Source organism: Eleutherodactylus coqui, chromosome 7, assembly GCF_035609145.1.
Source record: "Eleutherodactylus coqui strain aEleCoq1 chromosome 7, aEleCoq1.hap1, whole genome shotgun sequence".
NCBI lineage: Eukaryota > Metazoa > Chordata > Amphibia > Anura > Eleutherodactylidae > Eleutherodactylus > Eleutherodactylus coqui.
The window spans coordinates 226,483,141-226,510,908 of NC_089843.1; the positions used below are offsets into that span (position 1 = coordinate 226,483,141).

General features: G+C 40.7%; 2 non-coding genes across 2 annotated transcripts; both read left to right on the forward strand.

Annotated features, from left to right (window-relative positions):
* The first annotated feature begins 10,979 nt into the window (after positions 1 to 10,979).
* Positions 10,980 to 11,052, forward strand: TRNAK-UUU (transfer RNA lysine (anticodon UUU)). The gene has a single exon. It is a non-coding gene; the product is annotated as a tRNA-Lys (tRNA).
* A 2,954-nt stretch (positions 11,053 to 14,006) lies between these two features.
* On the forward strand, positions 14,007 to 14,079 carry TRNAK-UUU (transfer RNA lysine (anticodon UUU)). Its single transcript has one exon. It is a non-coding gene; the product is annotated as a tRNA-Lys (tRNA).
* The last annotated feature ends 13,689 nt before the right edge of the window (positions 14,080 to 27,768 follow it).

The window sequence follows — 27,768 nt, forward strand, 5'->3', positions numbered from 1 at the left end:
ACTGAGTCTCTGCATCTTCAGTGCCGTGTTCTACTGTGCAAAACCAAGGGTATAAAAGCAGCTTGAGAACATCTTTGCTTATTGCAGAAACAACCCTTCTATGTCTGTTTAGCAGATTTTGAGTACATTTTTGATTTTCCACCAAAGCTTTGTTTCTTTACCTCCATATTTTATGTTAAGACGCTTAGAGGAGCTAAGAAGAGCATTTTTCAGAGCCTGGATAGTTCAGTCGGTAGAGCATCAGGGTTCAAGTCCCTGTTCAGGCGTACTTGCTAAAGCAAGCTGTCAAATGTCTTAATTGAGCACATCTTTGATTTTCCACTGAGTCTTTGCTTCTTTATTGTCGTGTTCTACTGTGCAAAACTGAGGGTGTAGAAGCAGCTTGAGAAAATCTTTGTTTTTTGCAGAAACAACCCTTCTATGTCTGTTTAGCAGATTTTGAGCACATTTTTGATTTTCCACCAAAGCTTTGTTTCTTTACCTCCATATTTTATGTTAAGACGCTTAGAGGAGCTAAGAAGAGCATTTTTCAGAGCCTGGATAGCTCAGTCGGTAGAGCATCAGACTTTTAATCTGAGGGTCCAGGGTTCAAGTCCCTGTTCAGGCGTACTTGCTAAAGCAAGCTGTCAAATGTCTTTATTGAGCACATCTTTGATTTTCCACTGAGTCTCTGCATCTTCAGTGCCGTGTTCTACTGTGCAAAACCAAGGGTATAGAAGCAGCTTGAGAACATCTTTGCTTATTGCAGAAACAACCCTTCTATGTCTGTTTAGCAGATTTTGAGCACATTTTTGATTTTCCACCAAAGCTTTGTTTCTTTACCTCCATATTTTATGTTAAGACGCTTAGAGGAGCTAAGAAGAGCATTTTTCAGAGCCTGGATAGCTCAGTCGGTAGAGCATCAGACTTTTAATCTGAGGGTCCAGGGTTCAAGTCCCTGTTCAGGCGTACTTGCTAAAGCAAGCTGTCAAATGTCTTTATTGAGCACATCTTTGATTTTCCACTGAGTCTCTGCATCTTCAGTGCCGTGTTCTACTGTGCAAAACCAAGGGTATAAAAGCAGCTTGAGAACATCTTTGCTTATTGCAGAAACAACCCTTCTATGTCTGTTTAGCAGATTTTGAGCACATTTTTGATTTTCCACCAAAGCTTTGTTTCTTTACCTCCATATTTTATGTTAAGACGCTTAGAGGAGCTAAGAAGAGCATTTTTCAGAGCCTGGATAGTTCAGTCGGTAGAGCATCAGGGTTCAAGTCCCTGTTCAGGCGTACTTGCTAAAGCAAGCTGTCAAATGTCTTAATTGAGCACATCTTTGATTTTCCACTGAGTCTTTGCTTCTTTATTGTCGTGTTCTACTGTGCAAAACTGAGGGTATAGAAGCAGCTTGAGAAAATCTTTGTTTTTTGCAGAAACAACCCTTCTATGTCTGTTTAGCAAATTTTGGGCACATTGTTGATTTTCCAGCAAAGCTTTGTTTCTTTACCTCCATATTTTATGTTGAGACACTTAGAGGAGCTAAGAAGAGCATTTTTCAGAGCCTGGATAGCTCAGTCGGTAGAGCATCAGACTTTTAATCTGAGGGTCCAGGGTTCAAGTCCCTGTTCAGGCGTACTTGCTAAAGCAAGCTGTCAAATGTCTTTATTGAGCACATCTTTGATTTTCCACTGAGTCTCTGCATCTTCAGTGCCGTGTTCTACTGTGCAAAACCAAGGGTATAGAAGCAGCTTGAGAACATCTTTGCTTATTGCAGAAACAACCCTTCTATGTCTGTTTAGCAGATTTTGAGCACATTTTTGATTTTCCACCAAAGCTTTGTTTCTTTACCTCCATATTTTATGTTAAGACGCTTAGAGGAGCTAAGAAGAGCATTTTTCAGAGCCTGGATAGCTCAGTCGGTAGAGCATCAGACTTTTAATCTGAGGGTCCAGGGTTCAAGTCCCTGTTCAAGCGTACTTGCTAAAGCAAGCTGTCAAATGTCTTTATTGAGCACATCTTTGATTTTCCACTGAGTCTCTGCATCTTCAGTGCCGTGTTCTACTGTGCAAAACCAAGGGTATAAAAGCAGCTTGAGAACATCTTTGCTTATTGCAGAAACAACCCTTCTATGTCTGTTTAGCAGATTTTGAGCACATTTTTGATTTTCCACCAAAGCTTTGTTTCTTTACCTCCATATTTTATGTTAAGACGCTTAGAGGAGCTAAGAAGAGCATTTTTCAGAGCCTGGATAGCTCAGTCGGTAGAGCATCAGACTTTTAATCTGAGGGTCCAGGGTTCAAGTCCCTGTTCAGGCGTACTTGCTAAAGCAAGCTGTCAAATGTCTTTATTGAGCACATCTTTGATTTTCCACTGAGTCTCTGCATCTTCAGTGCCGTGTTCTACTGTGCAAAACCAAGGATATAGAAGCAGCTTGAGAACATCTTTGCTTATTGCAGAAACAACCCTTCTATGTCTGTTTAGCAGATTTTGAGCACATTTTTGATTTTCCACCAAAGTTTTGTTTCTTTACCTCCATATTTTATATTAAGACACTTAGAGGAGCTAAGAAGAGCATTTTTCAGAGCCTGGATAGCTCAGTCGGTAGAGCATCAGACTTTTAATTTGAGGATCCAGGGTTCAAGTTCCTGTTCAGGCGTGCTTGCTAAAGCAAGCTGTCAAATGTCTTTATTGAGCACATCTTTGATTTTCCACTGAGTCTCTGCATCTTCAGTGCCGTGTTCTACTGTGCAAAACCAAGGGTGTAGAAGCAGCTTGAGAACATCTTTGCTTATTGCAGAAACAACCCTTCTATGTCTGTTTAGCAGATTTTGAGCACATTATTGATTTTCCACCAAAGCTTTGTTTCTTTACCTCCATATTTTATGTTAAGACGCTTAGAGGAGCTAAGAAGAGCATTTTTCAGAGCCTGGATAGTTCAGTCGGTAGAGCATCAGGGTTCAAGTCCCTGTTCAGGCGTACTTGCTAAAGCAAGCTGTCAAATGTCTTTATTGAGCACATCTTTGATTTTCCACTGAGTCTCTGCATCTTCAGTGCCGTGTTCTACTGTGCAAAACCAAGGGTATAGAAGCAGCTTGAGAACATCTTTGCTTATTGCAGAAACAACCCTTCTATGTCTGTTTAGCAGATTTTGAGCACATTATTGATTTTCCACCAAAGCTTTGTTTCTTTACCTCCATATTTTATGTTAAGACGCTTAGAGGAGCTAAGAAGAGCATTTTTCAGAGCCTGGATAGCTCAGTCGGTAGAGCATCAGACTTTTATTCTGAGGGTCCAGGGTTCAAGTCCCTGTTCAGGCATACTTGTTAAAGCAAGCTGTCAAATGTCTTTATTGAGCACATCTTTGATTTTCCACTGAGTCTCTGCATCTTCAGTGCCGTGTTCTACTGTGCGAAACCAAGGGTATAAAAGCAGCTTGAGAACATCTTTGCTTATTGCAGAAACAACCCTTCTATGTCTGTTTAGCAGATTTTGAGCACATTTTTGATTTTCCACCAAAGCTTTGTTTCTTTACCTCCATATTTTATGTTAAGACGCTTAGAGGAGCTAAGAAAAGCATTGTTCAGAGCCTGGATAGTTCAGTCGGTAGAGCATCAGGGTTCAAGTCCCTGTTCAGGCGTACTTGCTAAAGCAAGCTGTCAAATGTCTTAATTGAGCACATCTTTGATTTTCCACTGAGTCTTTGCTTCTTTATTGTCGTGTTCTACTGTGCAAAACTGAGGGTGTAGAAGCAGCTTGAGAAAATCTTTGTTTTTTGCAGAAACAACCCTTCTATGTCTGTTTAGCAAATTTTGGGCACATTGTTGATTTTCCACCAAAGCTTTGTTTCTTTACCTCCATATTTTATGTTAAGACGCTTAGAGGAGCTAAGAAGAGCATTTTTCAGAGCCTGGATAGCTCAGTCGGTAGAGCATCAGACTTTTAATCTGAGGGTCCAGGGTTCAAGTCCCTGTTCAGGCGTACTTGCTAAAGCAAGCTGTCAAATGTCTTTATTGAGCACATCTTTGATTTTCCACTGAGTCTCTGCATCTTCAGTGCCGTGTTCTACTGTGCAAAACCAAGGGTATAGAAGCAGCTTGAGAACATCTTTGCTTATTGCAGAAACAACCCTTCTATGTCTGTTTAGCAGATTTTGAGCACATTTTTGATTTTCCACCAAAGCTTTGTTTCTTTACCTCCATATTTTATGTTAAGACGCTTAGAGGAGCTAAGAAGAGCATTTTTCAGAGCCTGGATAGCTCAGTCGGTAGAGCATCAGACTTTTAATCTGAGGGTCCAGGGTTCAAGTCCCTGTTCAGGCGTACTTGCTAAAGCAAGCTGTCAAATGTCTTTATTGAGCACATCTTTGATTTTCCACTGAGTCTCTGCATCTTCAGTGCCGTGTTCTACTGTGCAAAACCAAGGGTATAGAAGCAGCTTGAGAACATCTTTGCTTATTGCAGAAACAACCCTTCTATGTCTGTTTAGCAGATTTTGAGCACATTTTTGATTTTCCACCAAAGCTTTGTTTCTTTACCTCCATATTTTATGTTAAGACACTTAGAGGAGCTAAGAAGAGCATTTTTCAGAGCCTGGACAGCTCAGTCGGTAGAGCATCAGACTTTTAATCTGAGGATCCAGGGTTCAAGTTCCTGTTCAGGTGTGCTTGCTAAAGCAAGCTGTCAAATGTCTTTATTGAGCACATCTTTGATTTTCCACTGAGTCTCTGCATCTTCAGTGCCGTGTTCTACTGTGCAAAACCAAGGGTATAGAAGCAGCTTGAGAACATCTTTGCTTATTGCAGGAACAACCCTTCTATGTCTGTTTAGCAGATTTTGAGCACATTTTTGATTTTCCACCAAAGCTTTGTTTCTTTACCTCCATATTTTATATTAAGACGCTTAGAGGAGCTAAGAAGAGCATTTTTCAGAGCCTGGATAGCTCAGTCGGTAGAGCATCAGACTTTTAATCTGAGGATCCAGGGTTCAAGTTCCTGTTCAGGCGTGCTTGCTAAAGCAAGCTGTCAAATGTCTTTATTGAGCACATCTTTGATTTTCCACTGAGTCTCTGCATCTTCAGTGCCGTGTTCTACTGTGCAAAACCAAGGGTATAGAAGCAGCTTGAGAACATCTTTGCTTATTGCAGAAACAACCCTTCTATGTCTGTTTAGCAGATTTTGAGCACATTTTTGATTTTCCACCAAAGCTTTGTTTCTTTACCTCCATATTTTATGTTAAGACGCTTAGAGGAGCTAAGAAGAGCATTTTTCAGAGCCTGGATAGCTCAGTCGGTAGAGCATCAGACTTTTAATCTGAGGGTCCAGGGTTCAAGTCCCTGTTCAGGCGTACTTGCTAAAGCAAGCTGTCAAATGTCTTTATTGAGCACATCTTTGATTTTCCACTGAGTCTCTGCATCTTCAGTGCCGTGTTCTACTGTGCAAAACCAAGGGTATAGAAGCAGCTTGAGAACATCTTTGCTTATTGCAGAAACAACCCTTCTATGTCTGTTTAGCAGATTTTGAGCACATTTTTGATTTTCCACCAAAGCTTTGTTTCTTTACCTCCATATTTTATGTTAAGACACTTAGAGGAGCTAAGAAGAGCATTTTTCAGAGCCTGGACAGCTCAGTCGGTAGAGCATCAGACTTTTAATCTGAGGATCCAGGGTTCAAGTTCCTGTTCAGGTGTGCTTGCTAAAGCAAGCTGTCAAATGTCTTTATTGAGCACATCTTTGATTTTCCACTGAGTCTCTGCATCTTCAGTGCCGTGTTCTACTGTGCAAAACCAAGGGTATAGAAGCAGCTTGAGAACATCTTTGCTTATTGCAGGAACAACCCTTCTATGTCTGTTTAGCAGATTTTGAGCACATTTTTGATTTTCCACCAAAGCTTTGTTTCTTTACCTCCATATTTTATATTAAGACGCTTAGAGGAGCTAAGAAGAGCATTTTTCAGAGCCTGGATAGCTCAGTCGGTAGAGCATCAGACTTTTAATCTGAGGATCCAGGGTTCAAGTTCCTGTTCAGGCGTGCTTGCTAAAGCAAGCTGTCAAATGTCTTTATTGAGCACATCTTTGATTTTCCACTGAGTCTCTGCATCTTCAGTGCCGTGTTCTACTGTGCAAAACCAAGGGTATAGAAGCAGCTTGAGAACATCTTTGCTTATTGCAGAAACAACCCTTCTATGTCTGTTTAGCAGATTTTGAGCACATTTTTGATTTTCCACCAAAGCTTTGTTTCTTTACCTCCATATTTTATGTTAAGACGCTTAGAGGAGCTAAGAAGAGCATTTTTCAGAGCCTGGATAGCTCAGTCGGTAGAGCATCAGACTTTTAATCTGAGGGTCCAGGGTTCAAGTCCCTGTTCAGGCGTACTTGCTAAAGCAAGCTGTCAAATGTCTTTATTGAGCACATCTTTGATTTTCCACTGAGTCTCTGCATCTTCAGTGCCGTGTTCTACTGTGCAAAACCAAGGGTATAGAAGCAGCTTGAGAACATCTTTGCTTATTGCAGAAACAACCCTTCTATGTCTGTTTAGCAGATTTTGAGCACATTTTTGATTTTCCACCAAAGCTTTGTTTCTTTACCTCCATATTTTATGTTAAGACACTTAGAGGAGCTAAGAAGAGCATTTTTCAGAGCCTGGACAGCTCAGTCGGTAGAGCATCAGACTTTTAATCTGAGGATCCAGGGTTCAAGTTCCTGTTCAGGTGTGCTTGCTAAAGCAAGCTGTCAAATGTCTTTATTGAGCACATCTTTGATTTTCCACTGAGTCTCTGCATCTTCAGTGCCGTGTTCTACTGTGAAAAACCAAGGGTATAGAAGCAGCTTGAGAACATCTTTGCTTATTGCAGGAACAACCCTTCTATGTCTGTTTAGCAGATTTTGAGCACATTTTTGATTTTCCACCAAAGCTTTGTTTCTTTACCTCCATATTTTATATTAAGACGCTTAGAGGAGCTAAGAAGAGCATTTTTCAGAGCCTGGATAGCTCAGTCGGTAGAGCATCAGACTTTTAATCTGAGGATCCAGGGTTCAAGTTCCTGTTCAGGCGTGCTTGCTAAAGCAAGCTGTCAAATGTCTTTATTGAGCACATCTTTGATTTTCCACTGAGTCTCTGCATCTTCAGTGCCGTGTTCTACTGTGCAAAACCAAGGGTATAGAAGCAGCTTGAGAACATCTTTGCTTATTGCAGAAACAACCCTTCTATGTCTGTTTAGCAGATTTTGAGCACATTATTGATTTTCCACCAAAGCTTTGTTTCTTTACCTCCATATTTTATGTTAAGACGCTTAGAGGAGCTAAGAAGAGCATTTTTCAGAGCCTGGATAGCTCAGTCGGTAGAGCATCAGACTTTTATTCTGAGGGTCCAGGGTTCAAGTCCCTGTTCAGGCATACTTGTTAAAGCAAGCTGTCAAATGTCTTTATTGAGCACATCTTTGATTTTCCACTGAGTCTCTGCATCTTCAGTGCCGTGTTCTACTGTGCGAAACCAAGGGTATAAAAGCAGCTTGAGAACATCTTTGCTTATTGCAGAAACAACCCTTCTATGTCTGTTTAGCAGATTTTGAGCACATTTTTGATTTTCCACCAAAGCTTTGTTTCTTTACCTCCATATTTTATGTTAAGACGCTTAGAGGAGCTAAGAAAAGCATTGTTCAGAGCCTGGATAGTTCAGTCGGTAGAGCATCAGGGTTCAAGTCCCTGTTCAGGCGTACTTGCTAAAGCAAGCTGTCAAATGTCTTAATTGAGCACATCTTTGATTTTCCACTGAGTCTTTGCTTCTTTATTGTCGTGTTCTACTGTGCAAAACTGAGGGTGTAGAAGCAGCTTGAGAAAATCTTTGTTTTTTGCAGAAACAACCCTTCTATGTCTGTTTAGCAAATTTTGGGCACATTGTTGATTTTCCACCAAAGCTTTGTTTCTTTACCTCCATATTTTATGTTAAGACGCTTAGAGGAGCTAAGAAGAGCATTTTTCAGAGCCTGGATAGCTCAGTCGGTAGAGCATCAGACTTTTAATCTGAGGGTCCAGGGTTCAAGTCCCTGTTCAGGCGTACTTGCTAAAGCAAGCTGTCAAATGTCTTTATTGAGCACATCTTTGATTTTCCACTGAGTCTCTGCATCTTCAGTGCCGTGTTCTACTGTGCAAAACCAAGGGTATAGAAGCAGCTTGAGAACATCTTTGCTTATTGCAGAAACAACCCTTCTATGTCTGTTTAGCAGATTTTGAGCACATTTTTGATTTTCCACCAAAGCTTTGTTTCTTTACCTCCATATTTTATGTTAAGACGCTTAGAGGAGCTAAGAAGAGCATTTTTCAGAGCCTGGATAGCTCAGTCGGTAGAGCATCAGACTTTTATTCTGAGGGTCCAGGGTTCAAGTCCCTGTTCAGGCCTACTTGTTAAAGCAAGCTGTCAAATGTCTTTATTGAGCACATCTTTGATTTTCCACTGAGTCTCTGCATCTTCAGTGCCGTGTTCTACTGTGCGAAACCAAGGGTATAAAAGCAGCTTGAGAACATCTTTGCTTATTGCAGAAACAACCCTTCTATGTCTGTTTAGCAGATTTTGAGCACATTTTTGATTTTCCACCAAAGCTTTGTTTCTTTACCTCCATATTTTATGTTAAGACGCTTAGAGGAGCTAAGAAAAGCATTGTTCAGAGCCTGGATAGTTCAGTCGGTAGAGCATCAGGGTTCAAGTCCCTGTTCAGGCGTACTTGCTAAAGCAAGCTGTCAAATGTCTTAATTGAGCACATCTTTGATTTTCCACTGAGTCTTTGCTTCTTTATTGTCGTGTTCTACTGTGCAAAACTGAGGGTGTAGAAGCAGCTTGAGAAAATCTTTGTTTTTTGCAGAAACAACCCTTCTATGTCTGTTTAGCAAATTTTGGGCACATTGTTGATTTTCCACCAAAGCTTTGTTTCTTTACCTCCATATTTTATGTTAAGACGCTTAGAGGAGCTAAGAAGAGCATTTTTCAGAGCCTGGATAGCTCAGTCGGTAGAGCATCAGACTTTTAATCTGAGGGTCCAGGGTTCAAGTCCCTGTTCAGGCGTACTTGCTAAAGCAAGCTGTCAAATGTCTTTATTGAGCACATCTTTGATTTTCCACTGAGTCTCTGCATCTTCAGTGCCGTGTTCTACTGTGCAAAACCAAGGGTATAGAAGCAGCTTGAGAACATCTTTGCTTATTGCAGAAACAACCCTTCTATGTCTGTTTAGCAGATTTTGAGCACATTTTTGATTTTCCACCAAAGCTTTGTTTCTTTACCTCCATATTTTATGTTAAGACGCTTAGAGGAGCTAAGAAGAGCATTTTTCAGAGCCTGGATAGCTCAGTCGGTAGAGCATCAGACTTTTAATCTGAGGGTCCAGGGTTCAAGTCCCTGTTCAGGCGTACTTGCTAAAGCAAGCTGTCAAATGTCTTTATTGAGCACATCTTTGATTTTCCACTGAGTCTCTGCATCTTCAGTGCCGTGTTCTACTGTGCAAAACCAAGGGTATAAAAGCAGCTTGAGAACATCTTTGCTTATTGCAGAAACAACCCTTCTATGTCTGTTTAGCAGATTTTGAGCACATTTTTGATTTTCCACCAAAGCTTTGTTTCTTTACCTCCATATTTTATGTTAAGACGCTTAGAGGAGCTAAGAAGAGCATTTTTCAGAGCCTGGATAGCTCAGTCGGTAGAGCATCAGACTTTTAATCTGAGGGTCCAGGGTTCAAGTTCCTGTTCAGGCGTACTTGCTAAAGCAAGCTGTCAAATGTCTTTATTGAGCACATCTTTGATTTTCCACTGAGTCTCTGCATCTTCAGTGCCGTGTTCTACTGTGCAAAACCAAGGATATAGAAGCAGCTTGAGAACATCTTTGCTTATTGCAGAAACAACCCTTCTATGTCTGTTTAGCAGATTTTGAGCACATTTTTGATTTTCCACCAAAGCTTTGTTTCTTTACCTCCATATTTTATATTAAGACACTTAGAGGAGCTAAGAAGAGCATTTTTCAGAGCCTGGATAGCTCAGTCGGTAGAGCATCAGACTTTTAATCTGAGGATCCAGGGTTCAAGTTCCTGTTCAGGCATGCTTGCTAAAGCAAGCTGTCAAATGTCTTTATTGAGCACATCTTTGATTTTCCACTGAGTCTCTGCATCTTCAGTGCCGTGTTCTACTGTGCAAAACCAAGGGTATAGAAGCAGCTTGAGAACATCTTTGCTTATTGCAGAAACAACCCTTCTATGTCTGTTTAGCAGATTTTGAGCACATTTTTGATTTTCCACCAAAGCTTTGTTTCTTTACCTCCATATTTTATGTTAAGACGCTTAGAGGAGCTAAGAAGAGCATTTTTCAGAGCCTGGATAGCTCAGTCGGTAGAGCATCAGACTTTTAATCTGAGGATCCAGGGTTCAAGTCCCTGTTCAGGCGTACTTGCTAAAGCAAGCTGTCAAATGTCTTTATTGAGCACATCTTTGATTTTCCACTGAGTCTCTGCATCTTCAGTGCCGTGTTCTACTGTGCAAAACCAAGGGTATAAAAGCAGCTTGAGAACATCTTTGCTTATTGCAGAAACAACCCTTCTATGTCTGTTTAGCAGATTTTGAGCACATTTTTGATTTTCCACCAAAGCTTTGTTTCTTTACCTCCATATTTTATGTTAAGACGCTTAGAGGAGCTAAGAAGAGCATTTTTCAGAGCCTGGATAGTTCAGTCGGTAGAGCATCAGGGTTCAAGTCCCTGTTCAGGCGTACTTGCTAAAGCAAGCTGTCAAATGTCTTAATTGAGCACATCTTTGATTTTCCACTGAGTCTTTGCTTCTTTATTGTCGTGTTCTACTGTGCAAAACTGAGGGTGTAGAAGCAGCTTGAGAAAATCTTTGTTTTTTGCAGAAACAACCCTTCTATGTCTGTTTAGCAAATTTTGGGCACATTGTTGATTTTCCACCAAAGCTTTGTTTCTTTACCTCCATATTTTATGTTAAGACGCTTAGAGGAGCTAAGAAGAGCATTTTTCAGAGCCTGGATAGCTCAGTCGGTAGAGCATCAGACTTTTAATCTGAGGGTCCAGGGTTCAAGTCCCTGTTCAGGCATACTTGCTAAAGCAAGCTGTCAAATGTCTTTATTGAGCACATCTTTGATTTTCCACTGAGTCTCTGCATCTTCAGTGCCGTGTTCTACTGTGCAAAACCAAGGGTATAGAAGCAGCTTGAGAACATCTTTGCTTATTGCAGAAACAACCCTTCTATGTCTGTTTAGCAGATTTTGAGCACATTTTTGATTTTCCACCAAAGCTTTGTTTCTTTACCTCCATATTTTATGTTAAGACGCTTAGAGGAGCTAAGAAGAGCATTTTTCAGAGCCTGGATAGCTCAGTCGGTAGAGCATCAGACTTTTAATCTGAGGGTCCAGGGCTCAAGTCCCTGTTCAGGCGTACTTGCTAAAGCAAGCTGTCAAGTGTCTTTATTGAGCACATCTTTGATTTTCCACTGAGTCTCTGCATCTTCAGTGCCGTGTTCTACTGTGCAAAACCAAGGGTATAAAAGCAGCTTGAGAACATCTTTGCTTATTGCAGAAACAACCCTTCTATGTCTGTTTAGCAGATTTTGAGCACATTTTTGATTTTCCACCAAAGCTTTGTTTCTTTACCTCCATATTTTATGTTAAGACGCTTAGAGGAGCTAAGAAAAGCATTGTTCAGAGCCTGGATAGTTCAGTCGGTAGAGCATCAGGGTTCAAGTCCCTGTTCAGGCGTACTTGCTAAAGCAAGCTGTCAAATGTCTTAATTGAGCACATCTTTGATTTTCCACTGAGTCTTTGCTTCTTTATTGTCGTGTTCTACTGTGCAAAACTGAGGGTGTAGAAGCAGCTTGAGAAAATCTTTGTTTTTTGCAGAAACAACCCTTCTATGTCTGTTTAGCAAATTTTGGGCACATTGTTGATTTTCCACCAAAGCTTTGTTTCTTTACCTCCATATTTTATGTTAAGACGCTTAGAGGAGCTAAGAAGAGCATTTTTCAGAGCCTGGATAGCTCAGTCGGTAGAGCATCAGACTTTTAATCTGAGGGTCCAGGGTTCAAGTCCCTGTTCAGGCGTACTTGCTAAAGCAAGCTGTCAAATGTCTTTATTGAGCACATCTTTGATTTTCCACTGAGTCTCTGCATCTTCAGTGCCGTGTTCTACTGTGCAAAACCAAGGGTATAGAAGCAGCTTGAGAACATCTTTGCTTATTGCAGAAACAACCCTTCTATGTCTGTTTAGCAGATTTTGAGCACATTTTTGATTTTCCACCAAAGCTTTGTTTCTTTACCTCCATATTTTATGTTAAGACGCTTAGAGGAGCTAAGAAGAGCATTTTTCAGAGCCTGGATAGCTCAGTCGGTAGAGCATCAGACTTTTAATCTGAGGGTCCAGGGTTCAAGTCCCTGTTCAGGCGTACTTGCTAAAGCAAGCTGTCAAATGTCTTTATTGAGCACATCTTTGATTTTCCACTGAGTCTCTGCATCTTCAGTGCCGTGTTCTACTGTGCAAAACCAAGGGTATAAAAGCAGCTTGAGAACATCTTTGCTTATTGCAGAAACAACCCTTCTATGTCTGTTTAGCAGATTTTGAGCACATTTTTGATTTTCCACCAAAGCTTTGTTTCTTTACCTCCATATTTTATGTTAAGACGCTTAGAGGAGCTAAGAAGAGCATTTTTCAGAGCCTGGATAGCTCAGTCGGTAGAGCATCAGACTTTTAATCTGAGGGTCCAGGGTTCAAGTTCCTGTTCAGGCGTACTTGCTAAAGCAAGCTGTCAAATGTCTTTATTGAGCACATCTTTGATTTTCCACTGAGTCTCTGCATCTTCAGTGCCGTGTTCTACTGTGCAAAACCAAGGATATAGAAGCAGCTTGAGAACATCTTTGCTTATTGCAGAAACAACCCTTCTATGTCTGTTTAGCAGATTTTGAGCACATTTTTGATTTTCCACCAAAGCTTTGTTTCTTTACCTCCATATTTTATATTAAGACACTTAGAGGAGCTAAGAAGAGCATTTTTCAGAGCCTGGATAGCTCAGTCGGTAGAGCATCAGACTTTTAATCTGAGGATCCAGGGTTCAAGTTCCTGTTCAGGCATGCTTGCTAAAGCAAGCTGTCAAATGTCTTTATTGAGCACATCTTTGATTTTCCACTGAGTCTCTGCATCTTCAGTGCCGTGTTCTACTGTGCAAAACCAAGGGTATAGAAGCAGCTTGAGAACATCTTTGCTTATTGCAGAAACAACCCTTCTATGTCTGTTTAGCAGATTTTGAGCACATTTTTGATTTTCCACCAAAGCTTTGTTTCTTTACCTCCATATTTTATGTTAAGACGCTTAGAGGAGCTAAGAAGAGCATTTTTCAGAGCCTGGATAGCTCAGTCGGTAGAGCATCAGACTTTTAATCTGAGGATCCAGGGTTCAAGTCCCTGTTCAGGCGTACTTGCTAAAGCAAGCTGTCAAATGTCTTTATTGAGCACATCTTTGATTTTCCACTGAGTCTCTGCATCTTCAGTGCCGTGTTCTACTGTGCAAAACCAAGGGTATAAAAGCAGCTTGAGAACATCTTTGCTTATTGCAGAAACAACCCTTCTATGTCTGTTTAGCAGATTTTGAGCACATTTTTGATTTTCCACCAAAGCTTTGTTTCTTTACCTCCATATTTTATGTTAAGACGCTTAGAGGAGCTAAGAAGAGCATTTTTCAGAGCCTGGATAGTTCAGTCGGTAGAGCATCAGGGTTCAAGTCCCTGTTCAGGCGTACTTGCTAAAGCAAGCTGTCAAATGTCTTAATTGAGCACATCTTTGATTTTCCACTGAGTCTTTGCTTCTTTATTGTCGTGTTCTACTGTGCAAAACTGAGGGTGTAGAAGCAGCTTGAGAAAATCTTTGTTTTTTGCAGAAACAACCCTTCTATGTCTGTTTAGCAAATTTTGGGCACATTGTTGATTTTCCACCAAAGCTTTGTTTCTTTACCTCCATATTTTATGTTAAGACGCTTAGAGGAGCTAAGAAGAGCATTTTTCAGAGCCTGGATAGCTCAGTCGGTAGAGCATCAGACTTTTAATCTGAGGGTCCAGGGTTCAAGTCCCTGTTCAGGCATACTTGCTAAAGCAAGCTGTCAAATGTCTTTATTGAGCACATCTTTGATTTTCCACTGAGTCTCTGCATCTTCAGTGCCGTGTTCTACTGTGCAAAACCAAGGGTATAGAAGCAGCTTGAGAACATCTTTGCTTATTGCAGAAACAACCCTTCTATGTCTGTTTAGCAGATTTTGAGCACATTTTTGATTTTCCACCAAAGCTTTGTTTCTTTACCTCCATATTTTATGTTAAGACGCTTAGAGGAGCTAAGAAGAGCATTTTTCAGAGCCTGGATAGCTCAGTCGGTAGAGCATCAGACTTTTAATCTGAGGGTCCAGGGTTCAAGTCCCTGTTCAGGCGTACTTGCTAAAGCAAGCTGTCAAGTGTCTTTATTGAGCACATCTTTGATTTTCCACTGAGTCTCTGCATCTTCAGTGCCGTGTTCTACTGTGCAAAACCAAGGGTATAAAAGCAGCTTGAGAACATCTTTGCTTATTGCAGAAACAACCCTTCTATGTCTGTTTAGCAGATTTTGAGCACATTTTTGATTTTCCACCAAAGCTTTGTTTCTTTACCTCCATATTTTATGTTAAGACGCTTAGAGGAGCTAAGAAGAGCATTTTTCAGAGCCTGGATAGCTCAGTCGGTAGAGCATCAGACTTTTAATCTGAGGGTCCAGGGTTCAAGTCCCTGTTCAGGCGTACTTGCTAAAGCAAGCTGTCAAATGTCTTTATTGAGCACATCTTTGATTTTCCACTGAGTCTCTGCATCTTCAGTGCCGTGTTCTACTGTGCAAAACCAAGGGTATAAAAGCAGCTTGAGAACATCTTTGCTTATTGCAGAAACAACCCTTCTATGTCTGTTTAGCAGATTTTGAGCACATTTTTGATTTTCCACCAAAGCTTTGTTTCTTTACCTCCATATTTTATGTTAAGACGCTTAGAGGAGCTAAGAAGAACATTTTTCAGAGCCTGGATAGCTCAGTCGGTAGAGCATCAGACTTTTAATCTGAGGGTCCAGGGTTCAAGTTCCTGTTCAGGCGTACTTGCTAAAGCAAGCTGTCAAATGTCTTTATTGAGCACATCTTTGATTTTCCACTGAGTCTCTGCATCTTCAGTGCCGTGTTCTACTGTGCAAAACCAAGGATATAGAAGCAGCTTGAGAACATCTTTGCTTATTGCAGAAACAACCCTTCTATGTCTGTTTAGCAGATTTTGAGCACATTTTTGATTTTCCACCAAAGCTTTGTTTCTTTACCTCCATATTTTATATTAAGACACTTAGAGGAGCTAAGAAGAGCATTTTTCAGAGCCTGGATAGCTCAGTCGGTAGAGCATCAGACTTTTAATCTGAGGATCCAGGGTTCAAGTTCCTGTTCAGGCATGCTTGCTAAAGCAAGCTGTCAAATGTCTTTATTGAGCACATCTTTGATTTTCCACTGAGTCTCTGCATCTTCAGTGCCGTGTTCTACTGTGCAAAACCAAGGGTATAGAAGCAGCTTGAGAACATCTTTGCTTATTGCAGAAACAACCCTTCTATGTCTGTTTAGCAGATTTTGAGCACATTTTTGATTTTCCACCAAAGCTTTGTTTCTTTACCTCCATATTTTATGTTAAGACGCTTAGAGGAGCTAAGAAGAGCATTTTTCAGAGCCTGGATAGCTCAGTCGGTAGAGCATCAGACTTTTAATCTGAGGATCCAGGGTTCAAGTCCCTGTTCAGGCGTACTTGCTAAAGCAAGCTGTCAAATGTCTTTATTGAGCACATCTTTGATTTTCCACTGAGTCTCTGCATCTTCAGTGCCGTGTTCTACTGTGCAAAACCAAGGGTATAAAAGCAGCTTGAGAACATCTTTGCTTATTGCAGAAACAACCCTTCTATGTCTGTTTAGCAGATTTTGAGCACATTTTTGATTTTCCACCAAAGCTTTGTTTCTTTACCTCCATATTTTATGTTAAGACGCTTAGAGGAGCTAAGAAGAGCATTTTTCAGAGCCTGGATAGTTCAGTCGGTAGAGCATCAGGGTTCAAGTCCCTGTTCAGGCGTACTTGCTAAAGCAAGCTGTCAAATGTCTTAATTGAGCACATCTTTGATTTTCCACTGAGTCTTTGCTTCTTTATTGTCGTGTTCTACTGTGCAAAACTGAGGGTGTAGAAGCAGCTTGAGAAAATCTTTGTTTTTTGCAGAAACAACCCTTATATGTCTGTTTAGCAAATTTTGGGCACATTGTTGATTTTCCACCAAAGCTTTGTTTCTTTACCTCCATATTTTATGTTAAGACGCTTAGAGGAGCTAAGAAGAGCATTTTTCAGAGCCTGGATAGCTCAGTCGGTAGAGCATCAGACTTTTAATCTGAGGGTCCAGGGTTCAAGTCCCTGTTCAGGCGTACTTGCTAAAGCAAGCTGTCAAATGTCTTTATTGAGCACATCTTTGATTTTCCACTGAGTCTCTGCATCTTCAGTGCCGTGTTCTACTGTGCAAAACCAAGGGTATAGAAGCAGCTTGAGAACATCTTTGCTTATTGCAGAAACAACCCTTCTATGTCTGTTTAGCAGATTTTGAGCACATTTTTGATTTTCCACCAAAGCTTTGTTTCTTTACCTCCATATTTTATGTTAAGACGCTTAGAGGAGCTAAGAAGAGCATTTTTCAGAGCCTGGATAGCTCAGTCGGTAGAGCATCAGACTTTTAATCTGAGGGTCCAGGGTTCAAGTCCCTGTTCAGGCGTACTTGCTAAAGCAAGCTGTCAAATGTCTTTATTGAGCACATCTTTGATTTTCCACTGAGTCTCTGCATCTTCAGTGCCGTGTTCTACTGTGCAAAACCAAGGGTATAAAAGCAGCTTGAGAACATCTTTGCTTATTGCAGAAACAACCCTTCTATGTCTGTTTAGCAGATTTTGAGCACATTTTTGATTTTCCACCAAAGCTTTGTTTCTTTACCTCCATATTTTATGTTAAGACGCTTAGAGGAGCTAAGAAGAGCATTTTTCAGAGCCTGGATAGCTCAGTCGGTAGAGCATCAGACTTTTAATCTGAGGGTCCAGGGTTTAAGTCCCTGTTCAGGCGTGCTTGCTAAAGCAAGCTGTCAAATGTCTTTATTGAGCACATCTTTGATTTTCCACTGAGTCTCTGCATCTTCAGTGCCGTGTTCTACTGTGCAAAACCAAGGGTATAAAAGCAGCTTGAGAACATCTTTGCTTATTGCAGAAACAACCCTTCTATGTCTGTTTAGCAGATTTTGAGTACATTTTTGATTTTCCACCAAAGCTTTGTTTCTTTACCTCCATATTTTATGTTAAGACGCTTAGAGGAGCTAAGAAGAGCATTTTTCAGAGCCTGGATAGTTCAGTCGGTAGAGCATCAGGGTTCAAGTCCCTGTTCAGGCGTACTTGCTAAAGCAAGCTGTCAAATGTCTTAATTGAGCACATCTTTGATTTTCCACTGAGTCTTTGCTTCTTTATTGTCGTGTTCTACTGTGCAAAACTGAGGGTGTAGAAGCAGCTTGAGAAAATCTTTGTTTTTTGCAGAAACAACCCTTCTATGTCTGTTTAGCAAATTTTGGGCACATTGTTGATTTTCCACCAAAGCTTTGTTTCTTTACCTCCATATTTTATGTTAAGACGCTTAGAGGAGCTAAGAAGAGCATTTTTCAGAGCCTGGATAGCTCAGTCGGTAGAGCATCAGACTTTTAATCTGAGGGTCCAGGGTTCAAGTCCCTGTTCAGGCGTACTTGCTAAAGCAAGCTGTCAAATGTCTTTATTGAGCACATCTTTGATTTTCCACTGAGTCTCTGCATCTTCAGTGCCGTGTTCTACTGTGCAAAACCAAGGGTATAGAAGCAGCTTGAGAACATCTTTGCTTATTGCAGAAACAACCCTTCTATGTCTGTTTAGCAGATTTTGAGCACATTTTTGATTTTCCACCAAAGCTTTGTTTCTTTACCTCCATATTTTATGTTAAGACGCTTAGAGGAGCTAAGAAGAGCATTTTTCAGAGCCTGGATAGCTCAGTCGGTAGAGCATCAGACTTTTAATCTGAGGGTCCAGGGTTCAAGTCCCTGTTCAGGCGTACTTGCTAAAGCAAGCTGTCAAATGTCTTTATTGAGCACATCTTTGATTTTCCACTGAGTCTCTGCATCTTCAGTGCCGTGTTCTACTGTGCAAAACCAAGGGTATAAAAGCAGCTTGAGAACATCTTTGCTTATTGCAGAAACAACCCTTCTATGTCTGTTTAGCAGATTTTGAGCACATTTTTGATTTTCCACCAAAGCTTTGTTTCTTTACCTCCATATTTTATGTTAAGACGCTTAGAGGAGCTAAGAAGAGCATTTTTCAGAGCCTGGATAGTTCAGTCGGTAGAGCATCAGGGTTCAAGTCCCTGTTCAGGCGTACTTGCTAAAGCAAGCTGTCAAATGTCTTAATTGAGCACATCTTTGATTTTCCACTGAGTCTTTGCTTCTTTATTGTCGTGTTCTACTGTGCAAAACTGAGGGTATAGAAGCAGCTTGAGAAAATCTTTGTTTTTTGCAGAAACAACCCTTCTATGTCTGTTTAGCAAATTTTGGGCACATTGTTGATTTTCCAGCAAAGCTTTGTTTCTTTACCTCCATATTTTATGTTGAGACACTTAGAGGAGCTAAGAAGAGCATTTTTCAGAGCCTGGATAGCTCAGTCGGTAGAGCATCAGACTTTTAATCTGAGGGTCCAGGGTTCAAGTCCCTGTTCAGGCGTACTTGCTAAAGCAAGCTGTCAAATGTCTTTATTGAGCACATCTTTGATTTTCCACTGAGTCTCTGCATCTTCAGTGCCGTGTTCTACTGTGCAAAACCAAGGGTATAGAAGCAGCTTGAGAACATCTTTGCTTATTGCAGAAACAACCCTTCTATGTCTGTTTAGCAGATTTTGAGCACATTTTTGATTTTCCACCAAAGCTTTGTTTCTTTACCTCCATATTTTATGTTAAGACGCTTAGAGGAGCTAAGAAGAGCATTTTTCAGAGCCTGGATAGCTCAGTCGGTAGAGCATCAGACTTTTAATCTGAGGGTCCAGGGTTCAAGTCCCTGTTCAAGCGTACTTGCTAAAGCAAGCTGTCAAATGTCTTTATTGAGCACATCTTTGATTTTCCACTGAGTCTCTGCATCTTCAGTGCCGTGTTCTACTGTGCAAAACCAAGGGTATAAAAGCAGCTTGAGAACATCTTTGCTTATTGCAGAAACAACCCTTCTATGTCTGTTTAGCAGATTTTGAGCACATTTTTGATTTTCCACCAAAGCTTTGTTTCTTTACCTCCATATTTTATGTTAAGACGCTTAGAGGAGCTAAGAAGAGCATTTTTCAGAGCCTGGATAGCTCAGTCGGTAGAGCATCAGACTTTTAATCTGAGGGTCCAGGGTTCAAGTCCCTGTTCAGGCGTACTTGCTAAAGCAAGCTGTCAAATGTCTTTATTGAGCACATCTTTGATTTTCCACTGAGTCTCTGCATCTTCAGTGCCGTGTTCTACTGTGCAAAACCAAGGATATAGAAGCAGCTTGAGAACATCTTTGCTTATTGCAGAAACAACCCTTCTATGTCTGTTTAGCAGATTTTGAGCACATTTTTGATTTTCCACCAAAGTTTTGTTTCTTTACCTCCATATTTTATATTAAGACACTTAGAGGAGCTAAGAAGAGCATTTTTCAGAGCCTGGATAGCTCAGTCGGTAGAGCATCAGACTTTTAATTTGAGGATCCAGGGTTCAAGTTCCTGTTCAGGCGTGCTTGCTAAAGCAAGCTGTCAAATGTCTTTATTGAGCACATCTTTGATTTTCCACTGAGTCTCTGCATCTTCAGTGCCGTGTTCTACTGTGCAAAACCAAGGGTGTAGAAGCAGCTTGAGAACATCTTTGCTTATTGCAGAAACAACCCTTCTATGTCTGTTTAGCAGATTTTGAGCACATTATTGATTTTCCACCAAAGCTTTGTTTCTTTACCTCCATATTTTATGTTAAGACGCTTAGAGGAGCTAAGAAGAGCATTTTTCAGAGCCTGGATAGTTCAGTCGGTAGAGCATCAGGGTTCAAGTCCCTGTTCAGGCGTACTTGCTAAAGCAAGCTGTCAAATGTCTTTATTGAGCACATCTTTGATTTTCCACTGAGTCTCTGCATCTTCAGTGCCGTGTTCTACTGTGCAAAACCAAGGGTATAGAAGCAGCTTGAGAACATCTTTGCTTATTGCAGAAACAACCCTTCTATGTCTGTTTAGCAGATTTTGAGCACATTATTGATTTTCCACCAAAGCTTTGTTTCTTTACCTCCATATTTTATGTTAAGACGCTTAGAGGAGCTAAGAAGAGCATTTTTCAGAGCCTGGATAGCTCAGTCGGTAGAGCATCAGACTTTTATTCTGAGGGTCCAGGGTTCAAGTCCCTGTTCAGGCATACTTGTTAAAGCAAGCTGTCAAATGTCTTTATTGAGCACATCTTTGATTTTCCACTGAGTCTCTGCATCTTCAGTGCCGTGTTCTACTGTGCGAAACCAAGGGTATAAAAGCAGCTTGAGAACATCTTTGCTTATTGCAGAAACAACCCTTCTATGTCTGTTTAGCAGATTTTGAGCACATTTTTGATTTTCCACCAAAGCTTTGTTTCTTTACCTCCATATTTTATGTTAAGACGCTTAGAGGAGCTAAGAAAAGCATTGTTCAGAGCCTGGATAGTTCAGTCGGTAGAGCATCAGGGTTCAAGTCCCTGTTCAGGCGTACTTGCTCAAGCAAGCTGTCAAATGTCTTAATTGAGCACATCTTTGATTTTCCACTGAGTCTTTGCTTCTTTATTGTCGTGTTCTACTGTGCAAAACTGAGGGTATAGAAGCAGCTTGAGAAAATCTTTGTTTTTTGCAGAAACAACCCTTCTATGTCTGTTTAGCAAATTTTGGGCACATTGTTGATTTTCCACCAAAGCTTTGTTTCTTTACCTCCATATTTTATGTTAAGACGCTTAGAGGAGCTAAGAAGAGCATTTTTCAGAGCCTGGATAGCTCAGTCGGTAGAGCATCAGACTTTTAATCTGAGGGTCCAGGGTTCAAGTCCCTGTTCAGGCGTACTTGCTAAAGCAAGCTGTCAAATGTCTTTATTGAGCACATCTTTGATTTTCCACTGAGTCTCTGCATCTTCAGTGCCGTGTTCTACTGTGCAAAACCAAGGGTATAGAAGCAGCTTGAGAACATCTTTGCTTATTGCAGAAACAACCCTTCTATGTCTGTTTAGCAGATTTTGAGCACATTTTTGATTTTCCACCAAAGCTTTGTTTCTTTACCTCCATATTTTATGTTAAGACGCTTAGAGGAGCTAAGAAGAGCATTTTTCAGAGCCTGGATAGCTCAGTCGGTAGAGCATCAGACTTTTAATCTGAGGGTCCAGGGTTCAAGTCCCTGTTCAGGCGTACTTGCTAAAGCAAGCTGTCAAATGTCTTTATTGAGCACATCTTTGATTTTCCACTGAGTCTCTGCATCTTCAGTGCCGTGTTCTACTGTGCAAAACCAAGGGTATAAAAGCAGCTTGAGAACATCTTTGCTTATTGCAGAAACAACCCTTCTATGTCTGTTTAGCAGATTTTGAGCACATTTTTGATTTTCCACCAAAGCTTTGTTTCTTTACCTCCATATTTTATGTTAAGACGCTTAGAGGAGCTAAGAAGAGCATTTTTCAGAGCCTGGATAGCTCAGTCGGTAGAGCATCAGACTTTTAATCTGAGGGTCCATGGTTCAAGTTCCTGTTCAGGCGTACTTGCTAAAGCAAGCTGTCAAATGTCTTTATTGAGCACATCTTTGATTTTCCACTGAGTCTCTGCATCTTCAGTGCCGTGTTCTACTGTGCAAAACCAAGGATATAGAAGCAGCTTGAGAACATCTTTGCTTATTGCAGAAACAACCCTTCTATGTCTGTTTAGCAGATTTTGAGCACATTTTTGATTTTCCACCAAAGCTTTGTTTCTTTACCTCCATATTTTATATTAAGACACTTAGAGGAGCTAAGAAGAGCATTTTTCAGAGCCTGGATAGCTCAGTCGGTAGAGCATCAGACTTTTAATCTGAGGATCCAGGGTTCAAGTTCCTGTTCAGGCATGCTTGCTAAAGCAAGCTGTCAAATGTCTTTATTGAGCACATCTTTGATTTTCCACTGAGTCTCTGCATCTTCAGTGCCGTGTTCTACTGTGCAAAACCAAGGGTATAGAAGCAGCTTGAGAACATCTTTGCTTATTGCAGAAACAACCCTTCTATGTCTGTTTAGCAGATTTTGAGCACATTTTTGATTTTCCACCAAAGCTTTGTTTCTTTACCTCCATATTTTATGTTAAGACGCTTAGAGGAGCTAAGAAGAGCATTTTTCAGAGCCTGGATAGCTCAGTCGGTAGAGCATCAGACTTTTAATCTGAGGGTCCAGGGTTCAAGTCCCTGTTCAAGCGTACTTGCTAAAGCAAGCTGTCAAATGTCTTTATTGAGCACATCTTTGATTTTCCACTGAGTCTCTGCATCTTCAGTGCCGTGTTCTACTGTGCAAAACCAAGGGTATAAAAGCAGCTTGAGAACATCTTTGCTTATTGCAGAAACAACCCTTCTATGTCTGTTTAGCAGATTTTGAGCACATTTTTGATTTTCCACCAAAGCTTTGTTTCTTTACCTCCATATTTTATGTTAAGACGCTTAGAGGAGCTAAGAAGAGCATTTTTCAGAGCCTGGATAGCTCAGTCGGTAGAGCATCAGACTTTTAATCTGAGGGTCCAGGGTTCAAGTCCCTGTTCAGGCGTACTTGCTAAAGCAAGCTGTCAAATGTCTTTATTGAGCACATCTTTGATTTTCCACTGAGTCTCTGCATCTTCAGTGCCGTGTTCTACTGTGCAAAACCAAGGATATAGAAGCAGCTTGAGAACATCTTTGCTTATTGCAGAAACAACCCTTCTATGTCTGTTTAGCAGATTTTGAGCACATTTTTGATTTTCCACCAAAGTTTTGTTTCTTTACCTCCATATTTTATATTAAGACACTTAGAGGAGCTAAGAAGAGCATTTTTCAGAGCCTGGATAGCTCAGTCGGTAGAGCATCAGACTTTTAATTTGAGGATCCAGGGTTCAAGTTCCTGTTCAGGCGTGCTTGCTAAAGCAAGCTGTCAAATGTCTTTATTGAGCACATCTTTGATTTTCCACTGAGTCTCTGCATCTTCAGTGCCGTGTTCTACTGTGCAAAACCAAGGGTGTAGAAGCAGCTTGAGAACATCTTTGCTTATTGCAGAAACAACCCTTCTATGTCTGTTTAGCAGATTTTGAGCACATTATTGATTTTCCACCAAAGCTTTGTTTCTTTACCTCCATATTTTATGTTAAGACGCTTAGAGGAGCTAAGAAGAGCATTTTTCAGAGCCTGGATAGTTCAGTCGGTAGAGCATCAGGGTTCAAGTCCCTGTTCAGGCGTACTTGCTAAAGCAAGCTGTCAAATGTCTTTATTGAGCACATCTTTGATTTTCCACTGAGTCTCTGCATCTTCAGTGCCGTGTTCTACTGTGCAAAACCAAGGGTATAGAAGCAGCTTGAGAACATCTTTGCTTATTGCAGAAACAACCCTTCTATGTCTGTTTAGCAGATTTTGAGCACATTATTGATTTTCCACCAAAGCTTTGTTTCTTTACCTCCATATTTTATGTTAAGACGCTTAGAGGAGCTAAGAAGAGCATTTTTCAGAGCCTGGATAGCTCAGTCGGTAGAGCATCAGACTTTTATTCTGAGGGTCCAGGGTTCAAGTCCCTGTTCAGGCATACTTGTTAAAGCAAGCTGTCAAATGTCTTTATTGAGCACATCTTTGATTTTCCACTGAGTCTCTGCATCTTCAGTGCCGTGTTCTACTGTGCGAAACCAAGGGTATAAAAGCAGCTTGAGAACATCTTTGCTTATTGCAGAAACAACCCTTCTATCTCTGTTTAGCAGATTTTGAGCACATTTTTGATTTTCCACCAAAGCTTTGTTTCTTTACCTCCATATTTTATGTTAAGACGCTTAGAGGAGCTAAGAAAAGCATTGTTCAGAGCCTGGATAGTTCAGTCGGTAGAGCATCAGGGTTCAAGTCCCTGTTCAGGCGTACTTGCTCAAGCAAGCTGTCAAATGTCTTAATTGAGCACATCTTTGATTTTCCACTGAGTCTTTGCTTCTTTATTGTCGTGTTCTACTGTGCAAAACTGAGGGTATAGAAGCAGCTTGAGAAAATCTTTGTTTTTTGCAGAAACAACCCTTCTATGTCTGTTTAGCAAATTTTGGGCACATTGTTGATTTTCCACCAAAGCTTTGTTTCTTTACCTCCATATTTTATGTTAAGACGCTTAGAGGAGCTAAGAAGAGCATTTTTCAGAGCCTGGATAGCTCAGTCGGTAGAGCATCAGACTTTTAATCTGAGGGTCCAGGGTTCAAGTCCCTGTTCAGGCGTACTTGCTAAAGCAAGCTGTCAAATGTCTTTATTGAGCACATCTTTGATTTTCCACTGAGTCTCTGCATCTTCAGTGCCGTGTTCTACTGTGCAAAACCAAGGGTATAGAAGCAGCTTGAGAACATCTTTGCTTATTGCAGAAACAACCCTTCTATGTCTGTTTAGCAGATTTTGAGCACATTTTTGATTTTCCACCAAAGCTTTGTTTCTTTACCTCCATATTTTATGTTAAGACGCTTAGAGGAGCTAAGAAGAGCATTTTTCAGAGCCTGGATAGCTCAGTCGGTAGAGCATCAGACTTTTAATCTGAGGGTCCAGGGTTCAAGTCCCTGTTCAGGCGTACTTGCTAAAGCAAGCTGTCAAATGTCTTTATTGAGCACATCTTTGATTTTCCACTGAGTCTCTGCATCTTCAGTGCCGTGTTCTACTGTGCAAAACCAAGGGTATAAAAGCAGCTTGAGAACATCTTTGCTTATTGCAGAAACAACCCTTCTATGTCTGTTTAGCAGATTTTGAGCACATTTTTGATTTTCCACCAAAGCTTTGTTTCTTTACCTCCATATTTTATGTTAAGACGCTTAGAGGAGCTAAGAAGAGCATTTTTCAGAGCCTGGATAGCTCAGTCGGTAGAGCATCAGACTTTTAATCTGAGGGTCCAGGGTTCAAGTTCCTGTTCAGGCGTACTTGCTAAAGCAAGCTGTCAAATGTCTTTATTGAGCACATCTTTGATTTTCCACTGAGTCTCTGCATCTTCAGTGCCGTGTTCTACTGTGCAAAACCAAGGATATAGAAGCAGCTTGAGAACATCTTTGCTTATTGCAGAAACAACCCTTCTATGTCTGTTTAGCAGATTTTGAGCACATTTTTGATTTTCCACCAAAGCTTTGTTTCTTTACCTCCATATTTTATGTTAAGACGCTTAGAGGAGCTAAGAAGAGCATTTTTCAGAGCCTGGATAGCTCAGTCGGTAGAGCATCAGACTTTTAATCTGAGGATCCAGGGTTCAAGTCCCTGTTCAGGCGTACTTGCTAAAGCAAGCTGTCAAATGTCTTTATTGAGCACATCTTTGATTTTCCACTGAGTCTCTGCATCTTCAGTGCCGTGTTCTACTGTGCAAAACCAAGGGTATAAAAGCAGCTTGAGAACATCTTTGCTTATTGCAGAAACAACCCTTCTATGTCTGTTTAGCAGATTTTGAGCACATTTTTGATTTTCCACCAAAGCTTTGTTTCTTTACCTCCATATTTTATGTTAAGACGCTTAGAGGAGCTAAGAAGAGCATTTTTCAGAGCCTGGATAGTTCAGTCGGTAGAGCATCAGGGTTCAAGTCCCTGTTCAGGCGTACTTGCTAAAGCAAGCTGTCAAATGTCTTAATTGAGCACATCTTTGATTTTCCACTGAGTCTTTGCTTCTTTATTGTCGTGTTCTACTGTGCAAAACTGAGGGTGTAGAAGCAGCTTGAGAAAATCTTTGTTTTTTGCAGAAACAACCCTTCTATGTCTGTTTAGCAAATTTTGGGCACATTGTTGATTTTCCACCAAAGCTTTGTTTCTTTACCTCCATATTTTATGTTAAGACGCTTAGAGGAGCTAAGAAGAGCATTTTTCAGAGCCTGGATAGCTCAGTCGGTAGAGCATCAGACTTTTAATCTGAGGGTCCAGGGTTCAAGTCCCTGTTCAGGCGTACTTGCTAAAGCAAGCTGTCAAATGTCTTTATTGAGCACATCTTTGATTTTCCACTGAGTCTCTGCATCTTCAGTGCCGTGTTCTACTGTGCAAAACCAAGGGTATAGAAGCAGCTTGAGAACATCTTTGCTTATTGCAGAAACAACCCTTCTATGTCTGTTTAGCAGATTTTGAGCACATTTTTGATTTTCCACCAAAGCTTTGTTTCTTTACCTCCATATTTTATGTTAAGACGCTTAGAGGAGCTAAGAAGAGCATTTTTCAGAGCCTGGATAGCTCAGTCGGTAGAGCATCAGACTTTTAATCTGAGGGTCCAGGGTTCAAGTCCCTGTTCAGGCGTACTTGCTAAAGCAAGCTGTCAAATGTCTTTATTGAGCACATCTTTGATTTTCCACTGAGTCTCTGCATCTTCAGTGCCGTGTTCTACTGTGCAAAACCAAGGATATAGAAGCAGCTTGAGAACATCTTTGCTTATTGCAGAAACAACCCTTCTATGTCTGTTTAGCAGATTTTGAGCACATTTTTGATTTTCCACCAAAGCTTTGTTTCTTTACCTCCATATTTTATATTAAGACACTTAGAGGAGCTAAGAAGAGCATTTTTCAGAGCCTGGATAGCTCAGTCGGTAGAGCATCAGACTTTTAATTTGAGGATCCAGGGTTCAAGTTCCTGTTCAGGCGTGCTTGCTAAAGCAAGCTGTCAAATGTCTTTATTGAGCACATCTTTGATTTTCCACTGAGTCTCTGCATCTTCAGTGCCGTGTTCTACTGTGCAAAACCAAGGGTGTAGAAGCAGCTTGAGAACATCTTTGCTTATTGCAGAAACAACCCTTCTATGTCTGTTTAGCAGATTTTGAGCACATTTTTGATTTTCCACCAAAGCTTTGTTTCTTTACCTCCATATTTTATGTTAAGACGCTTAGAGGAGCTAAGAAGAGCATTTTTCAGAGCCTGGATAGTTCAGTCGGTAGAGCATCAGGGTTCAAGTCCCTGTTCAGGCGTACTTGCTAAAGCAAGCTGTCAAATGTCTTTATTGAGCACATCTTTGATTTTCCACTGAGTCTCTGCATCTTCAGTGCCGTGTTCTACTGTGCAAAACCAAGGGTATAAAAGCAGCTTGAGAACATCTTTGCTTATTGCAGAAACAACCCTTCTATGTCTGTTTAGCAGATTTTGAGCACATTTTTGATTTTCCACCAAAGCTTTGTTTCTTTACCTCCATATTTTATGTTAAGACGCTTAGAGGAGCTAAGAAGAGCATTTTTCAGAGCCTGGATAGCTCAGTCGGTAGAGCATCAGACTTTTAATCTGAGGATCCAGGGTTCAAGTTCCTGTTCAGGCGTGCTTGCTAAAGCAAGCTGTCAAATGTCTTTATTGAGCACATCTTTGATTTTCCACTGAGTCTCTGCATCTTCAGTGCCGTGTTCTACTGTGCAAAACCAAGGGTATAGAAGCAGCTTGAGAACATCTTTGCTTATTGCAGAAACAACCCTTCTATGTCTGTTTAGCAGATTTTGAGCACATTTTTGATTTTCCACCAAAGCTTTGTTTCTTTACCTCCATATTTTATGTTAAGACGC